This window comes from Bos indicus x Bos taurus, chromosome 24 (assembly GCF_003369695.1).
Source record: "Bos indicus x Bos taurus breed Angus x Brahman F1 hybrid chromosome 24, Bos_hybrid_MaternalHap_v2.0, whole genome shotgun sequence".
Lineage (NCBI taxonomy): Eukaryota > Metazoa > Chordata > Mammalia > Artiodactyla > Bovidae > Bos > Bos indicus x Bos taurus.
In genome coordinates, this window is record NC_040099.1 from 44001495 (window position 1) to 44025538 (window position 24044).

The 24044-nt window shown below is 40.4% G+C and overlaps 1 pseudogene across 1 annotated transcript; it reads left to right on the top strand.

Annotated features, from left to right (window-relative positions):
* Positions 1-11247: 11247 nt before the first annotated feature.
* LOC113882872 lies at positions 11248-12620 on the top strand (annotated as a pseudogene). Its single transcript, XR_003508459.1, has one exon. The product of XR_003508459.1 is annotated as a glutamine synthetase pseudogene (transcript).
* The last annotated feature ends 11424 nt before the right edge of the window (positions 12621-24044 follow it).

A 24044-nucleotide genomic window follows, 5' to 3' on the forward strand; every position in this document is an offset into this window, starting at 1 on the left:
GTACAATGCAGAAGTTAAGAATTGGAGATGTGAAAAACATTACTCTTTTTGGGTTTAAAAATTCTCAATTTCTGATCTTATAGTTATGTTGGTTAAGAGCATGGTTATTGAGGCCATGGTTCAAATCCAAGAGTTGTCACTTATTATCTGTGTGACCTTGGGCGTATTTCCCTCATATCTTCTCTGAACTTCCAATTTCTTTTTTTTTCTTCCCACTTCTTGCCACTTTATTTTTTAATTGAAGAATAATTGCTTTACAGAATTTTGTTATTTTCTGTCAAAGAGCAACAAGAATCAGCCATGGGTACACCCATGGCCCCTCCCTCCTGAACCTCTCTCCCATCTCCCTACCCATCCCAACCTTCCAGATTGTCACAAAGCCCCTGTTTGTGTTCCCTGAGTCATACTGCAGATTCCCATTGGCTATCTATTTTACATATGGTATTGTAAAAGTTTCCATGTTACTCTCTCTTACATCTCACCCTCTCCCTTCTCCCCTCACCCAGGCCCATAGGTCTGTTCTCTATGTCTGTTTCTCCATTGCTGCCCTGCAAATAAATTCATCAGTACCATCTTTCTAGATTCAATATATATGCATCAGTAGATGATATTTATATTTCTCTTTCTGACTTCACTCTGTATAATAGGCTCTAGGTTCATCCACCTCATTAGAACTGACTAAAATGTGTTCCTTTTTATGGCTGAGTAATATTCCATTGTATATATGTACCACAACTTCTTTATCCATTCATCTGTCGATGGATATCTAGGTTGCTCACATGTTATAGCTATTGTAAATAGTGCTGCAATGAGCACTGGGGGTACTTGTGTCTTTTTCAATTTTGATTTCCTCAGGGTAAATGCCTAGGAGTGGAATTGCTGGGTCATATGGTGGTTTTATTCCTAGTTTTTAAAGAAATCTCCATACTGTCTTCCAAAGTGGCTGGATCAATTTGCTTTCCCACCAGTAATGCAAGAGGGTTCCCTTTTCTCCACACCCTCTCCAGCATTTATTTTTTTCGTTTGTAGACTTTTTGATGATGGCCATTCTGATTGGTGTCAGATGGTATTTCATTGTAGTTTTGATTTGCTTTTCTCTAATAGTGAGTGATGTTGAGCATGTTTTCATGTGTTTGTTAGCCATCTGTATGTCTTCTTTGGAGAAATGTCTGTTTAGGTCTTACTCCCAGTTTTTGACTGGATTGTTTGTTTTTCTGATATTAAGTTGTGTGAGCTGCTTGTATATTTTGGAAATTAATCCTTTGTCAGTTGTTTCCTTTGGTATTATTTTCTTCCATTCTGAGGGTTGTCTTTTCACCTTGCTTATAGTTTCCTTTGCTGTGCAAAGCTTTTAAGTTTAATTAGGTCTTGCTTGTTTATTTTTGTTTTTATTTCCATTAATCTAAGAGGTGGGTCATAGAAGATCTTGCTTTGGTTTATGTCATTGTGTGTTCTGCTTATGTTTTCCTGTAAGAGTTTTATAATCTCTGGTCATACATTTAGGTCTTTAGTCCATTTTGAATTTATCTTTGTGTATGTTATTAGGAAATATTCTAATTTCATTGTTTTGCATGTAACTGTCCAGTTTTCCCAGCACCACTTATCAAAGAGGCTATCTTTGCCCCATTGTATATTCTTGCCTCCTTTGTCAAAAATAAGTTACCCATAGGTGCATGAGTTTATCTCCAGGCTCTCTATTTTGTTCCATTGGTCTATGGGTTCTGTTTTTGTGCCAGTACCATACTGTCTTGATGATTATAGCTCTATAGTATATTTTGAAGTCAGGAAGATTGCTTCCTCCAGCTCCATTCTTCTTTCTCAAGCCTGCATTGGCTACTTGGGGTCTTTTGTGTTTCCGTATGAATTGTGAAACTTCTGTTCTAGTTCTGTGAAAAATACCATTGATAATTTGACAGGGATCACGTTGAATTTGTGGATTGCATTTGGTAGTATAGTCATTTTCAAATATTGATTCTGCTTACCCAGGAACGGGGAATATCTCTCCATCTGTTATGTCATCTTTGATTTCTTTCATCAGTGTCTTATAATTTTCTATATACAGTTTTTTTGTCTCCTTAGGTAAGTTTATTCCCAGATGTTTAATTCTTTTTGTTGCAATGGTGAATGGGATTGATTCCTTAATTTCTCTGTCTGATTTTTCATTGTTAGTATATAGGAATGGAGGTGATTTCTGTGTATTGACCTTGACTCTCACGACTTTGCTGAATTCACTGATTAGCTCTAGTAATGTTCTGATAGTTTCTTTTGGGTTTTCTATGTATAGTATCATGTTGTCTGCAAACAGTGAGAGTTTTACTTCTTCTTTTCTGATCTAGATTCATTTTGTTTCTTTTTCTTCTCTAATAGCCATAGCTAGGACTTCCAAAACTATGTTGAATAATAGTGGTGAGAGTGGCCACCCTTTTCTTCTTCCTGATCTTAGAGGGAATGTTTTTAGTTTGTCACCATTGAGAATAATGTTTGTTGTAGGCTAATCATATACGGCCTTTACTATGTTGAGGTAGGTTCCTTCTATGCTCATTTTTTTAAGCGTTTTTATCATAAATGGTGCTGAATTTTGTTAAAAGCTTTTTCTGCATCTATTGAGATGATTGTATGGTTTTTAATATTTAAATCTGTTAATATGGCATATCACATTGATTGATTTATGTATGTTAATGGATCCTTGCATCCTTGGTATAAACCTGACTTGATCATGGTGTATGAACTTTTTAAGGTGTTGTTGAATACTGTTTGTTAGAATTTGGTTGAGGGTTTTTGCATCTATTTTCATCAATGATATTGGCCTGTAAGTTTCTTTTTTGAGTGTGTTGTCTTTGCCTGATTTTGGTATCAGGGTGATTTGGCTTTGTAGGATGACTTTGGGAGTGTTCCTTCCTCTGCAATGTTTTGGAAGAATTTCAGAAAAATAGTCATTAGCTCTTCTCTAAATGGACTGAGTGACTGAACTGAACTGAACTGAAATGTATGATAGTATTCCCCTGTGAAGCCTTCTGGCCCTGGGTTTTTGTTTTTGGGGAGATTTTTGATCACAGTTTAGATTTCAGTGTTTGTAATTAGCTTGTTCATAATTTCTATTGCTTCTTGGTTCAGCCTTGGGAGGTTGAACTTTTCTAAGAATCTGCCCATCTCCTCTAGCTTTTCCATTTTATTGGCATGTAGTTTCTCATAATATTCTCTTATGATCCTTTGTGTTTCTGTGTTATCCGTTGTAACCTTTCTTTTTTAATCTCTAATTTTGTTGACTTGATTTTTCTCCCTTTTTTTCTTGATGAGTTTGGCTGCTGCTGCTGCTGCTAAGTCGCTTCAGTCGTGTCCGACTCTGTGCGACCCCATAGATGGCAGCCCACCAGGCTCCCCTGTCCCTGGGATTCTCCAGGCAAGAACACTGGAGTGGGTTTCCATTTCCTTCTCCAGTGCATGAAAGTGAAAAGTGAAAATGAAGTCGCTCAGTCATGTCTGACCCTTAGCTACCCTATGGACTGCAGCCTACTAGGCTTCTCTGTCCATGGGAGTTTCCAGGCAAGAGTACTAGAGTGGGTTGCCATTTCCTTCTCTGGATGAGTTTGGCTAGTGGTTTGCAAATTTTGTCTGTCTTCTCAAAGAATCAGCTTTTAGTTTTATTAATCTTTGGTATTGTTTCCTTCATTTCTTTTTCATTTATTTCTGCTATGATCTTTATAATTTCTTTCCTTCTGCTAACTTTGGTTTTTTTTTTTGTTGTTGTTGTTGTTGTTCTTTTTGCAGCTGCTTTAGATGTAGAGTTAGGTTGTCTATTTGATGCTTTTCTTGTTCCTTGAGGTAGGATTGTATTGCTATAAACTTCCCTCTTAGAACTGCTTTTGCTGAATCCTATAGGTTTTGAGTTGTCATGTTTTCATTGTCATTTGTTTCTAGGAATCTTTTGATTTCCTTTCTTATTTCTCTAGTAACCTCTTCATTATTTAGTAATGTATTATTTAATCTCAATGAGTTTGTGTTTATTGAAGTTTTTATTTTCCAGTAGTTGATATCGAGTCTCATAGTCTTATGGTCAGAGAAGATACTTGATATGATTTCAGTTTTATTAATTTACTGAGGCATGATTTGTGGCTCAAGATGTGGCCTATCCTGGAGAATGTTCCATGTGCATTTGAGAAGAAACTGTATTCTTCTGCTGGAAAGTCCTGAAGATGTCAAGTCGGTCCATTTGGTCTCATGTTTCATTTAAGGTTTGTGTTTCCTTATTGATTCTCTGTTTTGATGACCTGTCCATTGGCATAGTAAGTGGGGGTGTTAAAGTTCCCTACTATTATTGTGTTACTGTCGATTTCCCCTCTTATGCCTGTTAGTGATTGCCTCAGGTATTGAGTTGCTTTTAATGTTGGGTGCATACATATTTACAATTGTTATGTCTTCTTGCATTGATCCCTTGATCATTTTGTAGTGTCCTTCTTTGTCTCTTATAATATTCTTTATTTTAAAGTCTATTTTGTCTGAATATAAGAATTGCAATTCTGCTTTCTTTTGTTTTCCGTTCACGTGGAATATCTTTTTCCCTCCTTTTACTTTCTGTATGTGTCTCTAGATGTGAAATGGGTCTCTTGTGGGCAGGATATATATATATGTCTTGCTTTTGTATCCATTTAGTTAGTATGTATCTTTTCGTTGGTGCATTTAATGTTTACATTTAAGGCAATTATTGATATATATGTTACTTTTGGCATTTTCTTAATTCTTTTGGGTTTGTTTTTGTAGTTCTTTCCTTTCTCTCGTGTTCACTGGCTATGTAAATCCCTTTAGCATTTGGTGTAAGGCTGGTCTGGTGGTGCTAAATTCTCTTAAGTTTTGCTTGTCTATAAAGCTTTTGATTACTCCATTAATTTTGAAGGAAATCTTTGCCAGGTATAGTAATCTTGGTTGTAGATTTTTTTATTTCAGTACTTTAAATATATCCTGCCATTCCCTTCTGGCCTGCAGACTTTCTGCTGAAAGACCCACTGTTAATTGTATGGGTTTCCCCTTGTATGTTACTTATTGTTTTGCCTCGCTGCTTTTAATATTTCTTTGTGGTTAATCTCTGTTGGCTTGATTAATATGTGTTGATGTGTTTCTCCTTGGGTTTATCCTTCTTAGACTTGATTGACTATTTTCTTTCCCATGTTGGGGAAGTTTTCAACTATAATTTATTCAAAAATTTTCTCAGTGCCTTCTTTTTTTCTTCTTCCTCTGGGACTCCTATAACTTGAAAGTTGGTGCTTTTAGTATTGTCTCAAAGGTATCTGATGCTATCCTCATTCTTTTCATTCTTTTTCCTTTATTTGGCTCTTCAGCAGTTATTTGCACCATTCTATCTTATAGCTCACTTCTCTGTTCTTCTGCCTCAGTTATTCTGCTTTTGGTTCCTTCTAGAGTATTTTTAATTTCAGTACTTGTGTTATTCATCTCTGTTTGCGTATTCTTTATTTCTTCTATGTCCTTGGTGATTGTATTAACTGTCTTAATTGTTTCTTGCATTTTCTCCATTCTATTTTCAAGTCTTCAGAGTATCTTTACTGTCATTATTCTGAATTCTCTTTCAGGTAGATTGCTTATTTCCTCTTTGTTTATTTGGTCTGAGTTTCTACCTTTTTCTTTAATTTGTGCTGTATTTCTCTGCTTTCTCATTTTTCTCCCCCTAACTTGCTCCACTTGAGGTCTCCTTTTCTCATGATTTAGGGTTGTATTCCTTCTTCCTTTTAGTTTTTACCCTTGGGGGTAAAGGTTGGTTGATGGGTTTGTGTTGACTTCTTGTTAGGGATGACTTGTGCTAGTGTTCTAGTGAGAGGAGATCACACAGGTAATTACAGAAATAATGGTACATATACACACACTTCCACACACACAGTTATAACCAAAGTATTCTAAAGACTCCAGGAGATTGACTTGGTGAACAAGGGAAACCAAGATTGATATCAACCACTTAAAAGCAGAGCTAGGTAATGCTCAGTGCAGAAAACTGAGCCTAAGCAGAGTGCTAACTGGGGAATATAGCAAATAAGTTGGTGAAAAAAAGAGTGAAGGAAAAAAGGTAGAAGAAAACACAGAAAAAAAAGAGGAGAGGGGAGAGAAAAGGAAGGGGTGGAAAAAAGGGTAAAAATGAGAGAGAAAATAAAAAATAGAAAAGCAAAGATAAATAGATATATGTGAAAACAATTTATATATACTCAGGAATAGCTACTTTAAGAAAAGCAGTCAAATATACAAAAACAAAATCAGAAAAATCACCAAAAAAGGGGGTGAAAAAGAAAATGAAAATCTTAAAATGAATTTTTTTTTTTAAACTAAAGAAGCAAAGAAGAAAACTCCACAGCACTGCAAATGTTAATGTGAAGGTAGAAATATGTAGGGGGAATAAACAGAGATTTATAAGAAAGAAAAAAGGTCTCAAGGTCATACTTATTCTTGGTTGTGGAGTCTGTCCCCATGCATGGGGTTGGGTTAGTGTCTTGTGATGTTTTTCTGGTTGGAGGGTATGTGCCTGTGTTCTGATTGTTGGAGCTGGATCTCTTCTCTCTGAAGGGTAGTGCAGTGTCCAGTAGTATGTTTTGGGGTGTCTATGGTTCAGTATGTGTTTGGGCAGTCCTTCTGACTTTGGCAGTGTTAGACACATCTACTTCCACAGCTGCGTCGAAGTGGCTGTCTCAGCATATCTTCACTGGCACCAGCCCCCTCCCTACTTGTCTTTGCTAGTGCTTTTTTCCCCAGCCTCGCCCTGCACTGCAGGCTGAAGCTTTCCAGGTAGGGGTTTTATGGGTCTTTTCTCAGCTCCCTGATCGAGAAAAGTGTCGCAAAGACTTGTGTGGGCTTTCCTCAGCCCCCCTGAGCTCACCCTCTGCTTCTCAGGGCTTATGTTCACTTGCCTTGGCTCCCTGGACCTGTCCTCTGAATCATGGGGCTTGTGTGCACTTGTTTCAGCTCACCAGCCCACCCTCTATATTGTGGGGCTTGTGTGTTCTTCTTTCTGCTCCCTTGGCCTGCCCACTATTCCTCTGAGGGTTGTGTGTTCTGGAGAGGTCTCTATGCTGCCCCTCTCTCTGTCTATCACAGCACCCCTGGCCTGCCCTTTGCACTGCAAGGCTTCTGTGGGCTTCTCTCAGTTCCCCGAGCCTGCCCTCTGGTTGGGGCCACAGTTATGAGCTGCTTATGGGCTGGAAAGTGCAGATTTCTCTGTTTTCTGTCCTCTAAGTCCTGGCTTTGCCCAGTTTTCCAGGATTCCTCAGCTCTCCCTTGGGTCTGCCTGTGAGGGAGCTTCCCCGTGCATGGAACTCTTCCTGCTTCAGGACTCCCTACCTCCCTTGGGGCACAAGCTCCCATCCAGAAATTCCCTATCTTTTCCCTTTTTCTGTCTTCATCCTCTCTCTTACCTCATTCCAGGGAGCTTAGCCTGCCTTCTGGAGGCCTGGGGTATTCTGCTGTGATCTGGAGGTTGCTTTGTAAGAGTTGTTCCATATCTTGATGAGTTTTTTTATGTATTTGTGGAGAAGCTGGTGATCCCCCCATCTTAATTCTCTGCCATCTTCTTCCACTCCCAAATTTCTTAGAACAAAATCTAACTTAAGGTAGTTGTGAGGATTATTGAATTAAGTAGCACAGTGACTAGTGCATAGTAAGTGTTCAATATATGGAAGCTGATAGTAATAAAAAGTGTTAGTATAACAACAAAAACTAAGGTACATATAACCAGATTTCATTTATAGTTTATAAATAACATATTTATAAACTAATAAATAATATTAGTTTTTTAATAATAAATTAATATATTAGTGGTGTTATAACCTTTGTTAATTGGAAAGCTCATTTTAAACTATTGTGATCATGCCTAAACACTAAGAAATAATTTTAAAAATAAAATTTAAAAGCAGATATAAGCAGGTCAATAAATGTTTGGATCCCATGCAGTGAAACCCATGTCCTCAACTCACAAGGCTATTAAACAACTTAAATTATCTTGCTATAATAAATTAAAAAGAATTGGTCTATGTTCTGTGTCTGCTAAAGGCAAATAATTTTTAGCAGTAAAGACTGGACTCTAAGCATCCAACTATGGGAAGGAGAAAGGAGAACTTAAAAACTGCAAAATATGCTATGGGAATCAGAGACTAGTTCTTTAGGAAGAGATATCCAAGAGTTATCTGTCTATTCTGTCTAGTAAAAGCTATGGCTTTTCTAGTAGTCATGTATGAATGTGAGAGTTGGACTATAAAGAAAGCTGAGCACCAAAGAATTGATGCTTTTGAACTGTGGTGTTGGAGAAGACTCTGGAGAGCCCCTTGGACTGCAAGGAGATCCAACCGGTCCATCCTAAAGGAAATCAGTCCTGAGTGTTAATTGGAAGGACTGATGTTGAAGCTGAAACTCCAATACTTTGGCCACCTGATGTGAAGAGCTGACTCATTTGAAAAGACTCTGATGCTGGGAAAGATTGAAGGCAGGAGGAGAAGGGTATGACAGAGGATGAGATGGTTGGATGGCATCACCAACTCGATGGACATGAGTTTGAGTGAGCTCCGAGAGTTGGTTGATGGACAGGGAGGCCTGGCATGGTGCAGTCCATGGGGTCGCAAAGAGTTGTACATGACTGAGCAACTGAACTGAACAGATATGCAGATAACACCATCCTTATGGCAGAAAGTGAAGAGGAACTAAAGAACATCTTGATGAAGGTCAAAGAGGAGAGTGAAAAATCTGGGTTAAAACAACATTCAAAAAACCAAGATAATGACATTTGGTCCCATCACTTCATGGCAAATAGATGGGGAAACAATGACAGACTTTATTTTCTTGGGCTCTAAAATCACTGCAGATGGTGACTGCAGCCATGAAATTAAAAGATGCTTGCTCCTTGGAAGAAAAGCTATGACCAACCTAGACAGCATATTAAAAAGCAGAGACATTACTTTGCCAAGAAAAGTCCATCTAGTCAAAGCTATGGTTTTCCAGTAATTATGTATGGATGTGAGAGTTGGACCATAAAGAAGGCTGAGTCAAAGAATTGATGCTTTTCAACTGTGTTCCTTGGACTGCAAGGAGATCAAACCAGTCAATCCTAAAGGAAATCAACCCTGAATATCCATTGAAAGGACTGATGCTTAAATTGAAACTTCACTACTTTGGCTACCTGATGCAAAGAGGCAACTTATTAGAAAAGATCCTGATCTGGGAAAGACTGAAGGCAGGAGGAGAAAGGGACAACAGAGGAAGAGATGGTTGGATGGCATCAGTGACTCAATGGACATGAGTTTGAGCAGGTTCCAGGAGATGGTGAAGGACAGGGAAGCCTGGTGTGCTGCAGTCCATAGGGTCAAAAAGAGTTGGACATGACTGAGCGGCTGAACAACAACTACTATCCTTTAAAATTTTGATGTATTGTTAACATGCACTACCATCTATCATGGAAACTATTATTGTCCTCAGGTTAAAAAATGAGACTTGAAGTGAAGCATTTTTCCCAATGTGACACAGGTAGAATGTGTCAAAACTGAATTCAAATCTGGGAGATCAAACTTTAAGGGAACACCTCTTGAAATTGTATCATGCTTGTGAAAACCACATGACAGAAATCTGCAAAAAGTTGTTCAGAAAATATTAAGCTGGCCTTCCTAGAACACCAGCAGCAGAGAAAAGCAAGTTATCATCCACAGACCAAGTTAGCCACAATACCATTAAAATTTGACTCCAACATTACTCTTCAGTCAACTCTTCTACAAGTGGACATTCTTCTTACCTTAGAGACCTGGGTCTGCCTTCCCAGTCATGTTTGACTATGTTGTGCTGAGATGGTAAAAATCCGCCTGCAGTGCAGGAGACTGGGTTCAGTCCCTGGGTTGAGAAGATCCCCTGGAGGAGGGCATGGCAACCCACTCCAATATTTTTGCTTGGAGAATTCCCATGGACAGAGGAGCCTGGTGGGCTACAGTCCACGGGCTCCCAAAGAGTCGGGTACAACTGATCAACTAGGCACAGCACAACAGCAACCAGTATTTGGCACAGCCTCTGAAATTAGCAGTCTATGATATGAATGTAAAGGCAAATGCCCTTTCCCACTTTGCTAGATTAAGTTGGAAGGACCAAATTTTATCTACTTTAAAATTATGCTCAGAACTTGACCTTATGCATTAATTCTACTTATGGATAAAGCTCAGTCATTGGCAGACAGGATTTTATTTTGTTTTGTTTTAGAATCTTGCTCTATGAACTTGGAAATAGAACCTGCATTCTATTTCCAGGTAATACTTTGGACACTTGACACTGTGTTTTCAAATTTTCAGTCTTAGTTATATAAGGGATTTTGAAGATACTTTTTTATTCCAGTATGACCATAACCACAAAACACACTAAGAGAGAGATGTCCCAGGAAATAGTAGAAGGATTTACATATCTCTAACATGGATGTCATGGAAATGGGGACTGAGATTATGATACAAGGAGGCTGATGATCAGAAACTATGTTTCATAAATCTATTCCTGTTATAGACCAGATACATGAGCTCTCATGTGGGTATATTTAGTTGCAGGCAGGAAGGCAGAAAGAATTTAAAAGTGTGTATATATTAGTGGTTTAGATTTGAAGGTACAGAGTAGAGATGGTGGGTGTCTTGGAAAATAAGTAGTCCTATTCTCAAAATCTTTGTTTATCTGCAAAATAACAGTAATCTGAAAGGAATGAAAATGATACCAGGTAGTCATGAGATAAGTAGAAAGATTCAGTCAATTGTCTATAGTACAGAATAAATCTACCCAAATTCCAAGCTAAAATAATTTTTTAGTTACCCAAGGGGAAAAAAATTGAAGTACAAATAGTGGCATTTTCACTTTTTGCTTTACAGAGCATACTGGAATCTCTATCCTTTGGCATAATGAAGAAAAGAAACCAGAGGTGGCTCTATCTAAAGACCAGTGATCAATGGAATAGAGGCTGTTGGTAGAGCTTCTCTAGAGGAACTCGAGAGTTTGGGAACTAGAGAGGAACTCTAGGAGAGAATTCCCAACTGCTGGGTTGGGATGGGAGCAGATCAAGAGCTCTTCCTTTTCCAGTCCTGTGTGGTCACTATCTACCTTTTGGCCACTCTCCAGTCTCATACTAACTTTCTTCTCTGGGACCTGTTCTTCCACTTGTTCTTGTACCTTACTCTTCCTGCTCATCTGGGGTTTATCTCCCTCCTGCCGGCTTTCTGTCCCTTTCAATACTGTTTTTAGTGGCAGAGCCGAGAATGGGAGAAGAGCAGGCTGTCTAAGCAGCGCCTCTCCGTCCTCCTCGCCTCTCTTCTCCTCACCTCGCTCTCGCCGCCTGCTTGCCCTGCTGCTTTGCTCGGCGCCCAGAACACCTTCCACCATGGCCACCTCGGTGAGCTCCCACTTGAACAAAGGCATCAAGCAGGTGTACATGGCCCTACCTCAGGGCGATAAAGTCCAAGCTATGTACATCTGGATCGACAGTACTGGAGAAGGACTGCGCTGCAAGACCCGAACCTTGGATTCTGAACCCAAGTGTATAGAAGAGTTGCCCGAGTGGAATTTTGATGGCTCTAGTACTTTTCAGTCTGAAGGCTCCAACAGTGACATGTATCTTGTCCCCACTGCCATGTTTCGGGACCCTTTCCACAAGGACCCCAACAAGCTGGTGTTCTGTGAAGTCTTCAAGTACAACCGAAAGCCGGCAGAGACCAATTTAAGGCACACCTGTAAACGGATAATGGACATGATGAGCAACCAGCGCCCCTGGTTTGGAATGGAGCAGAAATATACCCTCATGGGCACTGATGGGCACCCGTTTGGTTGGCCTTCCAATGGCTTTCCTGGGCCCCAGGGTCCCTACTACTGTGGTGTGGGAGTGGACAAGGCCTATGGCAGGGATATTGTGGAGGCTCACTACCGGGCCTGCTTGTACACCGGCATCAAGATTGGGGGCACGAACACCGAGGTCATGCCTGCACAGTGGGAATTCCAGATAGGACCCTGTGAAGGAATCGACATGGGCGATCATCTCTGGGTGGCCCGTTTCATCTTGCATCGTGTGTGTGAAGACTTCGGAGTGATCGCCACCTTTGATTCTAAGCCCAATCCTGGAAACTGGAATGGTGCTGGCTGCCACACCAACTTTAGCACCAAGGCCATGCAAGAGAATGGTCTGAAGTACATTGAGGAGGCCATTGAGAAACTAAGCAAGCGGCACCAGTACCACACCCGAGCCTACGATCCCAAGGGGGGCCTGGACAATGCCCGGCGCCTAACTGGATTCCACGAAACCTCCAACATCAATGACTTCTCTGCCGGCGTGGCCAACCATGGTGCTAGCATCTGCATCCCCCGGACTGTTGGCCAGGAGAAGAAGGGCTACTTCGAAGACCTTCGCCCATCTGCCAACTGTGACCCCTTCGCCGTGACCGAAGCCCTCATCCACACATGTCTTCTGAACGAAACGGGCGACGAGCCCTTCCAGTACAAGAACTAAGTGGACTAGCCTTGCAGCCCTCGAAACCCCTCTTAATTCTACATCTTACTCCCACTCTCACCCCTCTCAATGTTATAATAGCTATAACTCAAAGGGTGGAATATCAAGGTCTTTTTTTTTTTTTTAATTCCTCACACCCAGTTAATATCTCTTGCTTTCTTTGGTCAGGACTGAAGGGGTCAAGTTCTTAATCACTTCACAACCACCTACCTACTCCTGTCCTTTTCTTTTTCCTATCACTGAAGCTTTCTAGTGCATTAGTTGGGAGGGGGGCAGGGGAACATAACCACTGCTTCCATTTAATCAGGTGTGTTTGTCCAATAGGCATAGCTCTCCGGACAGAGAGCCCAGTCATTGTGAAGGGATGGGGAGGACTCTGAGTGGTTACTGAGTCGGGGACAGGGGTGCTGGATTCTATGTTAGGTTAGGATTTCCCTTCTTGGTGGGAAGTTCCATTACTTACAAGGTTGTAACCAACTTTCTATCAAAAGTGAAAATTAAGGGGGAAGGAAGGGTGGGAAGTCAGGTAGGAAAATGCCCTAGATCTCCTGGTGTGGTGCTTCCCTTGCCTGGGGCTCAATGCCCTAACAGGCTCCGCATAAATGGATGGATGGCCCTACCTTAAAAGAAAAAGTTCTCATTGTGTGGTCCTCCATTATAACACAAAGCAGAGTAGTATTTTTATATTTAAATGTAAAAACAAAAAAATTATATATATGAGTGTGCAGATAAATGTGTGTTTTCTCTTTAGGGAGAAAAAGCCATTCTGGTTACGGGGAACCCAAATTTGAGACTAAGTAGTCTGGTTAGAAATAAGGATCTCCTTTTGAGTGGGTGTGGGGATGGGAGAGGCTGTGCTGGAAGAGTTGGCTGTTTCGGGCTGATATTCCCTCACAACCACTTCAGGGCTTCTCTCTGCCCTGCTTGCCCTTCTGGGAGGCTGACGTTGGTTGGTTAACAAGTGGAAGCCCATGATAGCAATAGCCATCACCTGAGCCCCAGGTTTAAAAGACACACATGTACTTGTACAGGGGTTTGGAAATATGAGTTGGCTGGTCAACTTGAGCATGTTACTGACAAGGGGGTATTGGGGTTATTTTCTGGTGGGACTAGCATGTCACTAAAGCAGGCCTTTTGATAATATTAAAAAAAAAGATTTTTTTTTTTAAAGCAAAACAGAATTTTAGATTTTAATCATATTTGTTAGGGTTTCTAAGTCTTTGTTTTACAGAATTGCTTGTTTGCTTCAGCTGTCTCCTCCCCATCTCTGCTCTGGAGGAAATGGGACAAGTCTGGAGTCCAAACAGTTGTAATTTTTGTATCTTGGTGTCTGTTCTCTGAGTGTGAAATATTCCCTTCCTTTGTTAAGATTCCTGACGAGTTACTATTTTTTTTTTCTTTTATAATAAAAACAAACCCCACCTTTGTCCTTACCAAAAAAAATAAAAATAAAAAAATAAAGGTAGAAAGTTTCCCTAAGAACACATAGGCTGTATCCCTATGCTTACTGAAAAATGGCTTTTCAACTGAACAGATTAGTCACTTCCATGCTCACAATGTGCTATTGTGCTATTATGGAGCTGACACCAGCTCTGTTATCATCTTCCTCTGTGGCCTCATGTGAACATTCTCACCTGTGCTTTTTACTTCACCCGTATGTAAAGAAAGCAACACTTACTTTGCCTACATAAATTTGTCTCCTAGTTATCTTAGAGAATTCAAATTTATATATAAATTTATGTGTTCTTTAATTCACCTATTCAACAAATATTTGTGAAGTGCTTACCACATGAATGTGATTGAAAAGTAGAAAAAATACTCTATGAATATTGATTCTTCAATTTAGTGTAGGGCCGTGGTGTCTCACATCAGTTTTTTAAAAGTTGTTCTTGTCCCAATATGAAATGAACTCTTGATAAATAGAAAATTTTACTTTTCACATGTTACAGATACCACATTCATATGTGAATGAGCAAGAATAATTGTTCTTTATATTTCCCAAACCTATGGAAAAGGATAGGAAATGAATGGGAAATAGGTGCAAAGCAATTTGGTTTTCAATGGAGGAAATGATCACTTGGCTCCACATGGAAAATAAAGCCCTGTAATCAAGAATTCCATACTACTACTATCCAAAGTCTATCAACCCAGACTGTTAACAATTCCAGTGCTGGACATGACTCCAATAAATTAATGCTTCTGTGAGTTCCATACAGATATCCTATCTTGAAATTAACGGTTTGTTATAATATGTTCAACTGAATACTAAGAATGATGAATATCCTCAAGTCCTTGTGGTGAAGAAGGTACTTCTCCCTGCCTCTGACATCAATACTGCATAAGGTTGCATGCAAAAAGGGAATCCCAGCGCTCTCCTACTCTATATGCATTAGTCACACTAGTACAGTTCTGTCATTAGTAAGTATCGTAGAGAGGCCAAATTCTCCCATAAGCTATGTGCTGGTGCTGTCAATCAATTGCCATAACCCTCTTTCAAAATCAATGGGTAAGAGGAACATAAATATTTAAGCAGAGGAAATGAGTAAGCAAAGCAGTAATTAAGGATGCCAGTGGTTCCAAGATAGCAACAGAAATTCTTCACAGATAAACATTTTAACAAACTTTACACAGAGAGCAAGGAACCACCACAGTGTTGTCTGAGAGACACTAAAGCCGAATACTGGATTTGAATTATTTACTCTCAAAAAGGTGCCAAGTAAAGGCTTCGTTAGAACTGAATTAAGTATATGCCACCAAATGCATAGAATATCTTCCTTGCATTCATTAAAATCAAGGCAATTGGGAGTGACAAAGTGTACAGGGTAACTTAATACAGATACTTGCTGAAATAATTTATGCTCTAAAGCCTGTATTTTCAAAAGGGATCTGGCAGGGACATTTGAAACATCCTGTAGTTCAGTCAGAAATTCCAAATGCCAAATCTTGACTCTGGAGATATGCTTCCTGGGATGCTCTCATTTTCTGAATTTCACAACTTATGAATTATGAAGTGTATATACAAATATGAGAGTAAAACCTTGGAGTATATTTGAAATTAAGGTGCTGACAGTGTTGCTTCACTGAGACTTTTCAACAAAACTATGTTTACTTCTTTTCCCATCTTAGATTATTAGAGTATCAGCATCTCATTGTGGTTTGGTGATCTGTCAGACTTGCATTTAAATTCCCATTCATTCATTTAAGAGTTTCTGATCCAAGACACATCACCAAATTTCTTGGCCAAATTAGATAATAAAAATATAAAAAGTTTTCTAGAGCAAGAAGAACAGATGTATTAATATGTCCAAACAGGTAAATGCAAACTATATGTCACTGTGGATGATGACTACAGCCATGAAATTAAAAGATGCTTGCTACTTGGAACAAAAGCAATGACAAATCTAGACAGAGTATTAAAAAGCAGAGACATCACTTTGCTTTCAAAGGTCCGTATGGTCAAGGCTATGGTTTTTCCAGTAGTCATGTATGGATGTGAGAACTGGACAATAAAAAAGGATGAGCGCTGAAGAATTGATGCCTTCAAATTATGGTGCTGGAGAAGACTCTTGAGAGTCCCTTGGACAGCAAGGATATCAAACCAGTCAATCCTTAAGAAAATAAACCCTGAATATTCATTGGAAGAACTGATGCTGAAGTTGAACTCCAACACTTTGACCACCTGATGTGAAGAGCCGACTCATTGGAAAAGACCCTGATGCTGGGAAAGATTGAAGGCAGGAGGAGAAAGGGATGAGAGAGGATGAGATGGTTGGATGGCATCACTGACTCAATGGGCATGAGTTTGCACAAACTCTGGGAGATAGTGAAGGACAGGGAAGCCTGGCATGCTACATATAGTTTTGGGAGATGGTGAAGGACAGGGAAGCCTGGCATGCTACATATAGTTTTGGGAGATGGTGAAGGACAGGGAAGCCTGGCATGCTACATACAGTCCATGGGGTTGCAAAGAGTTGGACATGACTGAGTGACTGAACAACAACAAATATGCAAACTAATTCTAATGCTTATGATGCATATAGAGAATGCCCCTTGACCTTAGTTTTTATATCTCAAATCACTCTAAAACTGTAATTTTACTTATATAGAAGAGGTAATGCCTTCTCTCCTAAAAGCATTTCTGCTGAAAGATTTTTCTCTGGAATTCAATATATGTAAAAGTGGCCAGACTAACCCAACTTCCTTAGAACTGAAACAAATGTAATCTTTAGTTTTCCAGAGCAGGGCAAGATTACAAAATATGTAAAACACATCATGCCTGACCTCTGGTGCCATAGGAAAAGGGGTTGAAGATGAGGCATGTGATTCCCTAATGACGCACTCTACATCCAAGTTCAGGAAGTTCTCATCACCCATCCATATGTCCATCAGTGAGCTACCATTCTTTCATCTCAACCTACAATACATTTGCAAGCAAAACAAGCAAACAAAAAATAAGCAAAAAACCCCACAAAACTCCTGAGATTTGTTTAGTAATTCTACATTCAGTTAGAGTATATATAGCTGGAGTAACCTGCAAAGAAAAAGGAGGCTGGTTAATTCAATTTCTCCTTTAGCTGAGAAAACATTTTTGTTTTTAATCTTTTATTTAAATGTATGAACATGATTTCCTCCCTTAGGAATTATAATACTACCCAACAACTCACTTTTTTTGGTAAAGTGATAGAATAGGACAAGTTAGCTCTAAATTCCCTTCCATTTTTATGTCCGTTAATCTAACATCATAAACTAACAGAGGTGAGAAGAATTCCATTATGTGCTCTACTGTGTTTACTAGAAACAATGCTTCCACTAATAGTTTATTTAAAATATTACCTTGACAAATTTCCTCAGTTAGGGTAATAGAATAACAGCTGACAAATGTTCAGACATGGATCACCTGAGGCACACAGAAGGTCAGAAGACTCTAAGAATTCTTAGTTTGCCCAGAAAATTCCATCTCAGGAGAACCATCTACATCAGAGATTTCCTCTCAGGCCCTTCTCTGGTGTCGACTGAAAAAATAGTCACAACCTGAAAGTTGAGAGATATATTTATTCAGTGAGAATTCTTAGGACTTCAAGCCCCGGAGGCCGCATCTCAAGTAGCCCTGAGAAACTGCTCCAAGGAGGCTGAGGAAGGAGTCAGGATATAGATGTTTGCAGGAAAGGACAGGTAATCTGAATATTAAAAGGTTGCTGTTAATTAAGGAAAACCAGATATCTCAAATTAAGGAATTTAGCACTCTTCCATGCATGGGAAGATGCAAGCTTCTGGACTCACTGAAATAATTTATTTCATATGTATCTCATATCTGGGGCCAGCATCCTGCTTCTTGATTATTCACATCCTTAATTCCTCCTTTATCATTGAGAGTGGTGGCAGCTGATAGCTTCGGGATCACAGGTATTGTTCTCTCTCTTGGGAGCTCTCCAGGCTCAGAAAATCACATTTAGAGGCCCAAAATCACTGGTGGCTGTTATATCCTGGTTTATTGATATGGCAGGAGACATTCCATTTCATACTGAGGATCAATAGAAACTTTAATAACTTTGCTTCGACTTCAAAAGGATAGAATGAGTCCTTTAATCAGCAATTATCTGATTAGCAGGATTCTGAAACCAAAAAAGATTATCAATCACTTAGATTTTATTTCCAGCCTAACTACCCTGTTATTCAGTTGTTAGTTCCATCACAACAAAGTCAATCAACAGGTGCCTAAGATGTGGATACATTTCATGGGTGTTTTAAGTCTAAGAGGGATGGAGAAAATAATGAAACAAATTTGGAACTGAGCCTTGCTTACCCTGTCCTAAAATGCTGGATGTTTACTTTGAAATCCACAATTCTTTGGATACTTGTCATGGTTCATAAAAGAGACTGACAGCTCGGTTATCTCTGAGATGCTTGTCTGTAATCCTTCTTAGTGTGAGCAGGACTTGCAGCAGCACAGCAGTTTGAGATTATAGTCTTTTGTTTTGCTCTAGAGTGATGTTGAAAATCGGCTTTCAGGTAAACAGTAGGAAGATCAACCTACCCACAAATAATTGGTAAGTGGTTTTCACAATAGATTTGGAATAGTCACACTAGGAAGATAATCGGAAGAAATTAAGGATAACTGTCTTAATTTACAGATGAGAAGACAGAGTTGTAGAGAGAGTATTACATTTTCTCAAAGCCATGGAATTAAGTATATATATTGGAAGTTGTGCTTTAAATTCAAGGACTCCTCACTTCTCCTCCAGTCTTTTGTACCTTCAGTATAATATTTGACCCTACTAGAAATTTAAGAATCTAATCATATAACTTCAAAGAAAAAGGTACAATATAGGTCTCCTACTTCTAGAAATGTTGAAGTAACAAGGATTGGACTTGACCTCCCATCAAAAACAAATTAAAAACTAGACAAAATATTTAAAACAATTGTCTTGATAGATTGGAATGAGAGAAACTGAGGTCAGTTGGTTCAGTTCAGTCGCTCAGTCATGTCCGACTCTTTGCGACCCCATGAATAGCAGCACGCCAGGCCTCCCTGTCTATCACCAACTCCCGGAGTTCACCCAGACTCACATCCATCGAGTCAGTGATGCCATCCAGCCATCTCATCCTCTGTCGTCCCCTTCTCCTCCTGCCCCCAATCCCTCCCAGCATCAGAGTCTTTTCCAACGAGTCAACTTTTCGCATGAGGTGGCCAAAGTACTGGAGTTTCAGCTTTATCATCATTCCTTCCAAAGAAATCCCAGGGCTGATCTCCTTTAAAATGGACTGGTTGGGTCTCCTTGCAGTCCAAGGGACTCTCAAGAGTCTTCTCCAACCACAGTTCAAAAGCATCAATTCTTCAGTGCTCAGCCTTCTTCACAGTCCGACTCTCACATCCATACATGACCACTGGAAAAACCATAGCCTTGACCAGACGAACCTTTGTTGGCAAAGTAATGTCTCTGCTTTTGAATATGCTATCTAGGTTGGTCATAACTTTCCTTCCAAGGAGTAAGCATCTTTTAATTTCATGGCTGCAGTCACCATCTGCAGTGATTTTGGAGCCCAGAAAAATAAAGTCTGACACTGTTTCCACTGTTTCCCCATCTATTTCCCATGAAGTGATGGGACCAGATGCCATGATCTTAGTTTTCTGAATGTTGAGCTTTAAGCCAACTTTTTCACTCTCCTCTTTCACTTTCATCAAGAGGCTTTTTAGTTCCTCTTCACTTTCTGCCATAAGGGTGGTGTCATCTGCATATCTGAGGTTATTGATATTTCTTCCAGCAATCTTGATTCCAGCTTGTGTTTCTTCCAGTCCAGCATTTCTCATGATGTACTCTGCATATAAGTTAAATAAACAGGGTGACAATATACAGCCTTGACGTACTCCTAATTTATACCCATACTTTTATATGATTCAAATTTCTCCAAAGGTCTTTTGGACTGGAGATTATTGGCTGGATTAAATGACTGTTTTTCTTACTCCTGTCTTTTCCTCAGCAACAATGGGATTTTATCTGTGCCTAGGACCAATAGCTTAAGTTTTTGATGGAAGCAGCAGGTGGTGGGAGTTCATCTATTTCCCACAGTGGTAACCGATTTGTTCATTCACTCCTCCCTCACATTCATTGAATCTCTTTCCAGCCTTTTGCCTTTTCTCATGAGTTACTTTGGAAAGAGCCTGCAAGTGGATATAAATCTCTTATCACAACAGCTCACACTTAGTCTTTAGCAGTTCATTAATATTTTAACTGATTTAGTCTTACTTACTTGTATGGCATTTATTTTGACTACCTGTACTCTAGCATAAGTAACAGAGATGGACATCCTCTCTTTCTCTATGGAGAGAGGTGAAGGCTCTATCCTTCGTTTTCAGACTGTCTTACAACTTCAGATGTCTGACAATTTTGAGGGAAAAAATGTGTTTGTAGTTTACCCAGCGCTTATTCATTGTTAGTGTAGCAACAGTGAAAATTGCTAGACAGTGCGATAGGGCAAGAAAAAGAAACATAAAACATTTGGAAAATAAATAAAACCAGCTCTATTAAAGTAACATTGATATGTAGATAATATTAAATATTCTACAGGTAATTATTGGTTTATAGATGCAAATTAGGCAAGACCATTAAAATACAAAGTTAATGTATCAAAATCACTCATCCTTAATACCATTCACAAATTATGATAAAATGAATACAGTTTATAATTACTGTAAAAACTGAATAGAAGAACTGAATTTAATAAAAGATGCTCATGGTCTCTTCAGACAAAATACAGTTCACTTCAGTTCAGTCGCTCAGTTGTGTCTGACTCTTTTTGACCCCATGGACTGCAGCATGCCAGGCCTCCCTGTCCATCACCAACTCCCGGAGTTTACTCAAACTCACGACCGTTGCCATCCAATCATCTCATCCAATCATGCCATCCAATCATCTCATCCTCTGTTGTCCCTTTCTCCTCCCGCCTTCAATCTTTCCCAACATCAGAGTCTTCTTTTCAGATGAGGAAGTTCTTCACATAAGGTGGCCAAAGTATTGGAGTTTCAGCTTCACCATCAGTCCTTCTAATGAATATTCAGGATTTATTTCCTTTAGGATGGCCTGGTTGGATCTCCTTGCAGTCCAAGGGACTCTCAAGAGCCTTCTCCAATACCACAGTTCAAAAGCATCAATTCTTCGGTGCTCAGCTTTCTTTATGGTCCAGCTCTCACATCCATACATGACTACTGGAAAAACCATAGCTTTGACTAAGACAGACATTTGTTGGCAAAGTAATGTCTCTGCTTTTTAATAAGCTGTCTAGGTTGGTCATAACTTTTCTCCCAAGGAGTAAGCGTCTTTTAATTTCATGGCTGCAGTCACCATCTGCAGTGATTTTGGAGCCCAGAATAATAAAGTCTGTCACTGTGTCCCCATCTATTTGCCATGAAGTGATGGGACCAGATGCCATGATCTTAGTTTTCTGAATGTTGGCTTTAAGCCAACTTTTTCATTCTCCTCTTTCACTTTCATGAGGCTCTTTAGTTCTTCTTCACTTTCTGCCATAAAGGTGGTGTCATCTGCATATCTGAGGCCATTGGTATTTCTTGATTTCAGTTTGTGATTCATCCAGCCCAGTGTTTCTCATGATGTACTCTGCATATATGTTAAATAAGCAAGGTGACTGTATACAGCCTTGATGTACTCCTGTCCCAATTTGGAACCGGTCCATTGTTCCATGTCCAGTTTTAACTGTTGCTTTCTCACCTGTGTACAGATTCTCAAGAGGCAGGTCAGGTGGTCTGGTATTCCCATCTCTTTCAGAATTTTCCACAGTTTATTGTGATCCACACAGTCAAAGGTTTGGCATAGTCAATAAAGCAGAAGTTGATGTTTTTCTGGAACTCTCTCACTTTTTTGGTGATTCAACAGATGTTGGCAATTTGATATCTGGTTCCTCTGCCTTTTCTAAAACCAGCTTGAATATTTGGAAATTCTCAGTAAATCTTTAATCCAATTTTCTGTTGATGGGTGGGGCTGTGTTCCCTCCCTGTTATTTACCTGGGGCCAAACTGGGCTGGACTTCCCTGGTGGCTCAGATGGTAAAGCTGTCTACAATGCGGGAGACCCATATTGGAGCCCTGGGTTGGGAAGATCCCCTGGAGAAGGAAATGGCAATCCACTCCAGTACTATTGCCTGGACAATCCCATGGACAGAGGAGCCTGGTACGCTACAGTCTATGGGGTCGCAAAGAGTCAGACACGACTGAGCAACTTCACTTTTTCAAACTGGGCTGGAAGAAGCACAAGCTGGAATCAAGATTGCCAGGAGAAATATCAATAACCTCAGATATGCAGATGACACCACTTTTATGGCAGAAAGTGAAGAGGAAATAAAAAGCCTCTTGATGAAAGTGAAAGAGGAGAGTGAAAAAGTTGGCTTAAAGCTCAACATTCAGAAAACGAAGATCATGACATCTGGTCCCATCGCTTCATGGGAAATAGATAGGGAGACAGTGGAAACAGTGTCAGACTTTATTTTTTGGGGCTCCAAAATCACTGCAGATGGTGACTGCAGCCATGAAATTAAAAGACACTTACTCCTTGGAAGGAAAGTTATGACCAACCTAGATAGCATATTCAAAAGCAGAGACATTACTTTGCCAACAAAGGTCCATCTAGTCATGGCTATGGTTTTTCCAGTGGTCATGTATGGATGTGAGAGTTGGACTGTGAAGAAAACTGAATGTGGAAGAATTGATGCTTTTGAACTGTGGTGTTGGAGAAGACTCTTGAGAGTCCTTTGGACTGCAAGGAGATCCAGCCAGTCCATTCTTAAGGAGATCAGTCCTGGGTGTTCATTGGAAGGACTGATGTTGAAACTGAAACTCCAGTACTTTGGCCACCTCATGCGAGGAGTTGACTCATTGGAAAAGACCCTGATGCTGGGAGGGGTTGGAGGCAGGAGGAGAAGGGGATGACAGAGGATGAGATGGCTGGATGGCATCACCGACTCGATGGACATGAGTTCGAGTGAACTCCGGGAGTTGGTGATGGATAGGGAGGCCTGGCGTGCTGCGATTCGTGGGGTCTCAAAGAGTCGGACATTACTGAGTGACTGAACTGAACTGACTGAACTGAAACTATGGTGGAGGTAATGAAGATAATGGCGACCTCCTTCAAAGGGTCCCATGCACACACTGCTACTCTCAGTGCCCCCAGCTGTGCAGCAGGCCACCGCCAACCCATGCCTCCGCCAGAGACTCCTGGACACTCACGGGCAAGTCTGGGTCAGTCTCTTGTAGGGTCACTGCTCCTTTCTCTTGGGTCCTGGTGAGCACAAGGTTCTATTTGAGCCCTCCTAGAGTCTATTTCCAGTCCTGTGTAAGTTCTGGCAGCTCTATGGTGAGGTTAATGGTGACTTCCTCCAAGAGGGTTTATGCCATACCCAAGTCCTCTGCACCCAGAGCCCCTGCCCCTGCAGCAGTCCACTGCTGACCTGTACCTCCACAGGAGATACTCAAACACAGTTCTGTCTCAGTCTCTGTGGGGCCTCTGGTCCTGGTGTGCACAAAGTTTGTTTGAGCCCTCTGAGCATCTCTGTTGGGTATGGGGTTTGAGTCTAAACTCGATTTTGCCCCTCCTACTGTCCTTCTGGGGGTTCTCCTTTGCCCTTGGATGTGTGGTATCTCCTCAAAGTACTTTAGTAGTGATGGATAAATGTGGACTTCAGATATGCTTTAGAATTCTGGCCAGTAGGATTTGCAGACACACTAGCTGTGGGAGCTGGAGAAGGCAATGGCACCCCACTCCAGTACTCTTTCCTGGAAAATCCCATGGATGGAGGAGCCTGGTAGACTGCAGCCCATGGGGTCGCTGAGGGTCGGACACGACTGAGCGACTTCACTTTCACTTTTCACTTTCATGCATTGGAGAAGGAAATGGCAACCCACTCCAGTGTTCTTGCCTGGAGAATCCCAGGGATGGGGGAGCCTGGTGGGCTGCCTTCTATGGGGTCGCACAGAGTCAGACATGACTGAAGCGACTTAGCAGCAGCAGCAGCTGTGGGAGCTGAGGGAAGGATCAGTATTTGT